The following is a 7,713-nucleotide window of genomic DNA, read 5'->3' as shown; positions in this document are numbered from 1 at the left end:
ACCACTGCCTGAATTTCCACCAACTTCCCAGAAACCTCTGCGCCGCTTACCTCGCCCAGATACCACGCATCTGCTGCTACCGCTCCGGAGGACAATCCTTCTCCCACCTCACCCCCAAGTCCTAGAACACCCTTTCCCTCCACCTCTGCACGTCACCCTCACTGACCCACTTCACAAAGGGACTCAAGACCTGGCTCTTCGACTGTTACCCGCAGCACAGCACCCAGATACCTTCTTGGGTGAAAAGTCACGCTACATAAGTACTGCTTGAATGATTGGCCACAAATCTGAAGTCTTGATTCCCAGAATCATTATTTTCATATTTTTCTGCCCACACAATTCCACTTAACGACAGAACAAAACAGATAAGCATAATGAATTTTCCATAGTCCTGCATCTAGGAGTTGAGGTAGGAAAGAGGTTAGAAGCATGCAAGGAGGACTGATGGCCACACAAAATGTTTAAAATACTCACATCCCAAGGAGAGTTATTATTTTGGGAAGAGGGTATCCTTACACACGTAATAAACACAAGGTCAGGTCTCAAGACAGTGAGGTGCCAGTCTTATCCTGTACAGGGCTCAGTGATTAGAGAATTCCCTACACCCAATCTGGGCTACTTTCTTTCATAATTCCTACCCCCTTTTCAAACACTTCTTCCCTTGGTTTACTGCTGACCTGCTCAGACTCCTTTAACCATTATGGTCCCAGGTAACCTCCTCCTGCAGGAGCTCTGGCCTTGCCTCTAGCCACTGCCATATGGACATGAGGTATCCTCCCCTCTCAGTGCTAGAATTGATGTCCCTTATGCTGGGTAGGGAACCTGAAATTATATGGTGGCTCTGGGAATCAATAGTTGTCTTTCCTGACAGCCCTATTTGTCATTTTCAAGTCAATGAAGAGCTGTCAAAGCTGCCTTATGTTCTGCCTGCTGGCTCGGTCATCTTTCCAAATAGCCAATACATGATAAGTAGCCACTTGCTCACACTGCTCTTCCTTTACCGGTGTCAGAGGCCATTATCTTCCAGGATGAGGCTCATTCAACAGTCAATCAATAAAGTGTATTGAGCCTCTAGAGCAGGATTGAAGGGCACACCAGTCCTAAACGAGATTCCTCCCAGGCAGCACAAAATACACTTTCCTAAAATCACCTTTCCACTAAAGTTATCAAAAACCTACTTTTACTATTGGGTTAGATTTTTGAAACTAAGTGAAAATAGCAATCATTTATAAAGCACAGTTCATCACCTGTGAGCGTATCCAGACGCTGAGGTATAGCTAGTCTCAGTTGAAGAGCCAGGTCTTGAGTCCCCTTCTGAAATTTGCCAAGGAGGGTGATGTTTGTAGGTAGAGGGGTAGGTTGTTCCAGGCCGATGGCTGCCAGGTAGGAGAAGGAACGATCAACGCTGTATCTTCAGTGAATGCAGGAGGTGTGAGTGAGGGCCAGTGTGGCAGAGAACAGGTGTCTGGCAGGGTAGTGGAATCTCAGATGGTGGTTGATGTATGCTGGTCCTGTATGCTGGTGGTTGATGTATGCTGGTTGTGTAGGGACTTGTAGGCATGTATGAGGATCGTGAACTGGCATCTCTTCCGGACGGGGAGCCAGTGGAGGTTCCTGAGGTGGGGGGGATGTGGGTCCGTTTGGGGAGGTTAAGGGTGAGATAAGATGTCATGTTCTGTATGGTCTGAAGTCTCTTGAGGAGTAGGGTGTAGATGTCTGTGTAGAGCACATTTCCGTAACACAGTTGACTGGTGATGAGGTAATGAATGACAGTTTTTATGGTTTTGACGGGTATCCACTTCAAGATTTTTTAGAGCGTGAGGAGGGTGTGGAAGCAGGAGGAGGCGACTGCATTGATTGGTCCTTCTTGGTGAGTTTACTATCAACAATGATGCTGAGGTTTCAGGTGTGGTCAGTTAGAGCGGGTGTTGGTCCGAGCTCCTGGGGCCACCAGGAGATGTCCCAGGGGGAGGTGTTGTTTCCAAAGATCAGCACCTCCGTCTTGTCGGTATTGAGTTTCAGGCAGTTGGTCGTCATCCGTTTGGCGACCATGGTCATGGCGTAGTGGAAGTTTGTTCTGGTGGTGGAACGGTCTTCGGTGAGTGAGAGGATGAGTTGGTGTCGTCAGCCTAGGATATGATATTGAATCCGTGGATACTGGCGATGTCGGTGAGGGGTGTAATGCAGGTGATGAAAAGGGTGGGACTGAGGGATGATACTTGAGGTACGCTGCAGATGATGCTTTTGGGTTCAGAGGTGAAGGGTGGTAGACGGATTTTCTAAATTTGTCCTGTGAGGAAATATGTGATCCATGTGCGGGTTTTCCCCAGGACGCCGATACAGTTGAGTCTGTTGATGAGGCTGTGGTGTGCTACTGAGTTGAATGCCGCTGAGAGGTCAAAGAGGATCAGAGGTGTTATTTCACCTCCTTCGAGTATGGATCTGATATTGTCCGTGGTGGCTATCATGGTGGTTTCTATGGTGGAGTTGGATCAAAAGGCGGCATCAAGGATGTTGATTTTTCTAGGTGTTTGGTGAGTGCGTGGTTGATGGCCTCCTCGAGAACGTTGGTGGGGAATGGGAGCAGCGAAATGGGGCAATCATTTTTTAGGTTGCTGAGGTCAGCAGTCGGATTCTTCAGTAGAGGTCTGGCTTCTGTATGTTTCCATTTGTTGGGGAATGCTGCAGTGTTGATAGAGGTTTTGAAGATGTAGGTGAGTTTGGCGCTGATTTCTTTGGTCTCCAGGTTGAAGAAATGAGGGGGGCAGGGGTCTTAGGGTGCTCCTGAGGGGATGGATGACATGATTGCTGGGGTGGTCTGTGTGGAGATCAGGGTCCAAGCGGGGATCAGGTGGCTGGTGTTGGTTGGAGGTTGAAGTTGTGGGCCGAAGTTGTTGTTGATGGTGGCTATTTTACGGGAGGGCGGACCGCATTCTTAGAGGCAGGAGATGTCTCTGACGATTTTGAAGAGTTCCTTCATGCAATACAATGTGCTCATCACTATAACCTTTTCCAAAATTAGACTTGCTCCTGGAGAATGCTGCTTCAGCTACACACTGAAAACTGCATTTTTGAAATTTCTCACTGTAGAGTCATGCTTTTGCCAATGTGTAGTATGATGCATTTTTATATATTAAGCACCTCTAATATATAAAGCAAAGTTTTATTACATGTCACAGACACTTCTCCTTGCTATGCATCACTGCAGTGATTTTAAACTGCTGCCTAGCCAGAGCACGCAGGGGCTCCTAGAAATTACATATTTTTGTTATCTAAATGGGAAGTGAACATAAATACAGAGGGAGGCTCACATGGGACATTTAACTTCCATGTCACCAATTGGTTGAAACCAATTTTATAACAGTTTGAAGGACAAGACAGACACCATGTGGCACTGAATGACAGTGTCACAGTGCAGAGTCATAACACCAGCAAACCTAGGATTCGTAAAATGTCAGAAGTCTGGGGTGACCACATAGAAAATGAGGTTTGTGACACCCATTAAGTCAGGGGTTTTGTCAATATGTTGCTTTACCAATTTTGGAAGGCTCTTATATTTCAAGGGGTTATGGTATTTTTTCACCTAGAAAATAAAATAAAGCCAAGTAGAGAAAAAACAGAAAACCAACTCATCAGTGCGTTTAACATGTATAACTACAACTCTCACACTTGTAAAATGTCCTCTCCCTGGACAGTTTTCAGGCATGAGTATCAAAGAGGAACACATTGCAACCTACAATTTATATAGCTTTCCCTTCATTTTTCCAGGCAGATTGTGAACAGTAGGTGAATACCTATTATGCATCAATTCCCACCGTTCAAAAAGGATCTTTGTGGATCAGGCCTATAAAATGTTACTTTTGGAAAAGGCATGTTTGGCAGGATAGTTTGGTTGATTTTTTCAGCTCTCAGTAGACTTTTGGGTCGTCAATAGGAGAAAAGGGTTCAGAAATTTTGTGCATTTAGAATGTTGGTGAATATGCCATTCATGCAACTTCATACATCGCTCAAATATGATTGCAGTTGGCTGCTGATTAACCATTTGCAAAGATCAGTCGGACTGGACGGTCAGGCCCTATTCTATATTTCCTCTGCACTACCTCCCTCATTAATGACAAAGCCATTAGAATCCATATATTTAACATTGGGAATAGTCCCCATCGCCTTCCTCTTAGAAGATCAATGCACAGATCAAATGCAGAAGCTTACATTTGGGAATTGCTCAACTTCTAAACAAAATAATGAATTTCACCAAAAGAGGACTTTCTAACCTCCCTGACACATATCTACCTACCTCCCACAGGAATTATGGTCCACAACCAAGCATACACGATTTAAATCTTCTTATACTAGTATTAGCATCTACACATAGCTCATCACCCTCTTACCTCGCAAACCACATCCTGACTCAGACACTATGCTCTACCAGCCACAACGGACTGATCTTACACAAGGCACTCTGCACCTCCTATAAATTTGGAACTTAATATACACTACTCCCTTCTTATAGAATTCCCTTCAAGTAAGCCCCGAGGTTTGCCCTCCCTTCCATGGTTTGAAGAAATTACACCTTCTATGAAAAACACGATCAGCTCACAGCTTCCACTTTTCCTCATCGTGACGCGGGCTACGTTTGCATCAAAATATGTTACCTGAACTGTATGCATTCCCATGTTTACACTATTTGGTATATCATTGTGTCCCAGTCTCTCTACTATTTATCATATATTATTGTTTTGTATCTATACTACCCGTGGAGCCCTAGCTCTTACCTTGTTCAGAACCTTTTAGGAGGAATTCTCATACAATACATACCTGGCATCATTGGCGTGAGTCTCCCTTTCATTTTTGACAGATTGCCTCCTCTGTTTTGATATGTTTGTTGCTGGTTATATGCTTTGGGCACTGTGCCACTGCTATTCAGTGCCACAGTGCAAGTGCTCCCTATGTTAAATTGATGTATTGATTAGTGATTCCATGATTGGGGGTATTTGATTTACTTGTCAGGCCCTAGTACAGTACACAATGTGTGCCCAGGACTTGTACATCAAATGCTGCTGGTGGGCTTGCAGCCCTGGTTGTGCCACCCACAGAAGCAGCTTGTAAAGTATGTCTCAGGCTTGCCATTGCAAGGCCTGTGTGCAGTCTGTGACTGCCATCTCGACTTGGCAAGTGCACCCACTTCCCAGTCCCTAAATCTTCCCTCTGCTTCATATCAGACACTCCTATGGTAGGCCCAAGGGCAGGGTGCATTGTAAGTATAAGGTAGGACATGCCCTGGTGTGTGTAGCATGTCCTAATATTGAATTACAGCCATTTCCGTTTTTCACTATTGCAAGGCTACCTGTTATCCATAGGCCAGAATGGGCAGTTAGATTATTACATCTTATAATCCTAACTGACTATGGGAACATGAGAAATTCGAATTCAGTATGCCTGAACTCAGAATGATAAAATACATATTTTAGTGAAGTTGGTTTTAACATTCTGTGTATGAAAATACCACGTTTAGAAAGTAGGTATTTTCCTTGCCTAACTATCCAAAGCCTGCTCTGCTAGGTTGTGTATTTCTTGTCTGGAGTTTGAGTGACAGAGCTGGGGATTCCAAGAGACTGAATGAGTCAGCCCAGTAATGAATAGGGAGATCTGCATCTAGATGGGAGGGAGGAGTTGCACCTGGGATCTGAATAGGCTGGGTCTTCCTCCAAAATGCTGGCTCCACCTCCTGGGGTGCGGCTGATGTCTCTGCCCTGCACTGTGAAAGAAGAGAAAGAATCATGTCAACAAAGTGCTCCAGGGCTGTGCTTTCCCTCCACAATGCTGGCTCCACCTCTTGTGGGGCGTCTGATGTTTCTGCCCTGCACTGTGAAAGGAAAGAAGGAGTCCTGTAAACAAAGTGCTCAAGAACTGGTTTGGATTAGGCAGAGGCCTCTCTGGCTTCAGAGAACAAAGAGAAAAGTAGTATAAATATTGGGACTCAGACTCAACGACTTTAGATCACTTCTGGGGACAAGAAACCTTTCTGCCAAGGAGAAGAACCAAGGAAGCTGTAGGTGTTTGGACTGCCCCTCTGCCAGTGTGCCGTTTGCTGGGTTGGCCTGCAATGGTGTCTTTATTGCCAAGGGAAAGGAGAAGGAACTTTTTAAAGACTTTCATCATCTACAGAATATTCTCCAAAGGCTTGAATTTGTGTTTGCCTCCTGCTGAAGTCTCAGGGGCAAAAGACTTCACCTCCAGCTCCCCACTGAATTTCCTTGCTGGGAATTCTAACTGCAGAAGCCTGCATGTCGCTGGGAGCTGGAAGCGCGATGCAACAAGAAGAAGCGGGATGCCGCCGCAGCTGAGATCGTCGCATCGCTGGAGAAGCGGACCACTGCCGCATCTCCCAGAAAACGTGTCTTTGTCGAAGCTGCCTGCTGTCGCACCACCGGAGAAGCTTGACGCCATCGAGAGAGTCACCATCGCATCACCGGAGAAGCGTGTCGCTGGGCCTATCACGGCTCCAAAGACAAGTCGTCGCTAGGCTGCCAGGGCGTCTTCGCATCATCGTCGCATCACTGCATCAAGGGCGACATCTTCTTGCATAGCACCCGGATTATCGCATCGCATCAAGGCGCCATCTTGCGCATCACAACCAGCCCGCAAGCCGAGAATCAACGCATCATCCCCGCACCTGTAAGGAGCACGATGCATCCCCTACTCTGAGCAAGCATTGAGGCACGATGCATCATCTCCCCCGGATTATGGAACCAACGCATCTCCCGTTTTGCTAGCCTTTTGTTCATTTTGCGTTACGCATCCAGGTACTTTGTTGAGAACTTTGTCGCATTTATCATCAACTTGAACTAAGGAACTTTTACCATCTTTAAGTCAATCTTAAGAACAGTATTGTGGATTTTTGTCGTTTGTGGTCTTGTCTTAAGTCTATTTAAAGAATACTTATTTTTATAAAACCTGTGTTGTGTCCATCTGTAGTGTTTTCACTGTATTACTGTGTATATTCACAAATGCTTAACACACTGCCTCTGAGATAAGCCTGTCTGCTGGTGCCAAGCTACCAAGGGCGTGAGCAGGGGTTATTAAGGAGTGTAATCCCCTTATCCTGACTTAGAAGTAAGGGTGCCTATTTGGACAAAGGTGCATACCATTGCCAACTAGAGACCCCCAGATCTAACATGGACTAACATCAATCAATCAATCAATGAAGGATTTATAAAGCCCAACAGATAACCTATGAGAGTCTCAAGCCACTGGAATTCCTAGCTGCTTCACGGTGCTCTTGTTCATTTGAACAACCAGGTCTGGAATCCTTTTCCTAAATTACCGCAAAAATGAGGTCGTCCTGAGGTGCAAGGAAAGGTTATTCCAAGCTTTGGCCACCAGGTATGAGAAGGAGCATCCTCCGATTTTGTACTGGTGGATCCAGGGGGTGTCTGCACGGAAGGAGACAGATCGTAGGTGACTGGTTGCTTGGTGGAAAGTCATGCGTTTTTTGATTTATGCTGGTCCTTCGTTGTGCAGGGCTTTGTATGCGTGGGTCAGCATCTTGAACTGGCATCTCTTCTGGATTTGGAGTCAGTGCAGCTTCTTAAGGTGCGGTCAGTCTGGGGAGGTCAAGGATGAGTCTTGCCCCTGAGTTTTGTATTGTCTGCAGTTTCTTCAGGAGGCATGCAGTGATTCATACATAGAGTGCATTCCCGTAATCCAGCCTAC

This window comes from Lissotriton vulgaris, chromosome 4_1 (genome assembly GCF_964263255.1).
Source record: "Lissotriton vulgaris chromosome 4_1, aLisVul1.2, whole genome shotgun sequence".
In the NCBI taxonomy this organism is placed as follows: domain Eukaryota; kingdom Metazoa; phylum Chordata; class Amphibia; order Caudata; family Salamandridae; genus Lissotriton; species Lissotriton vulgaris.
Note: the sequence above shows the minus strand (reverse complement) of the source record.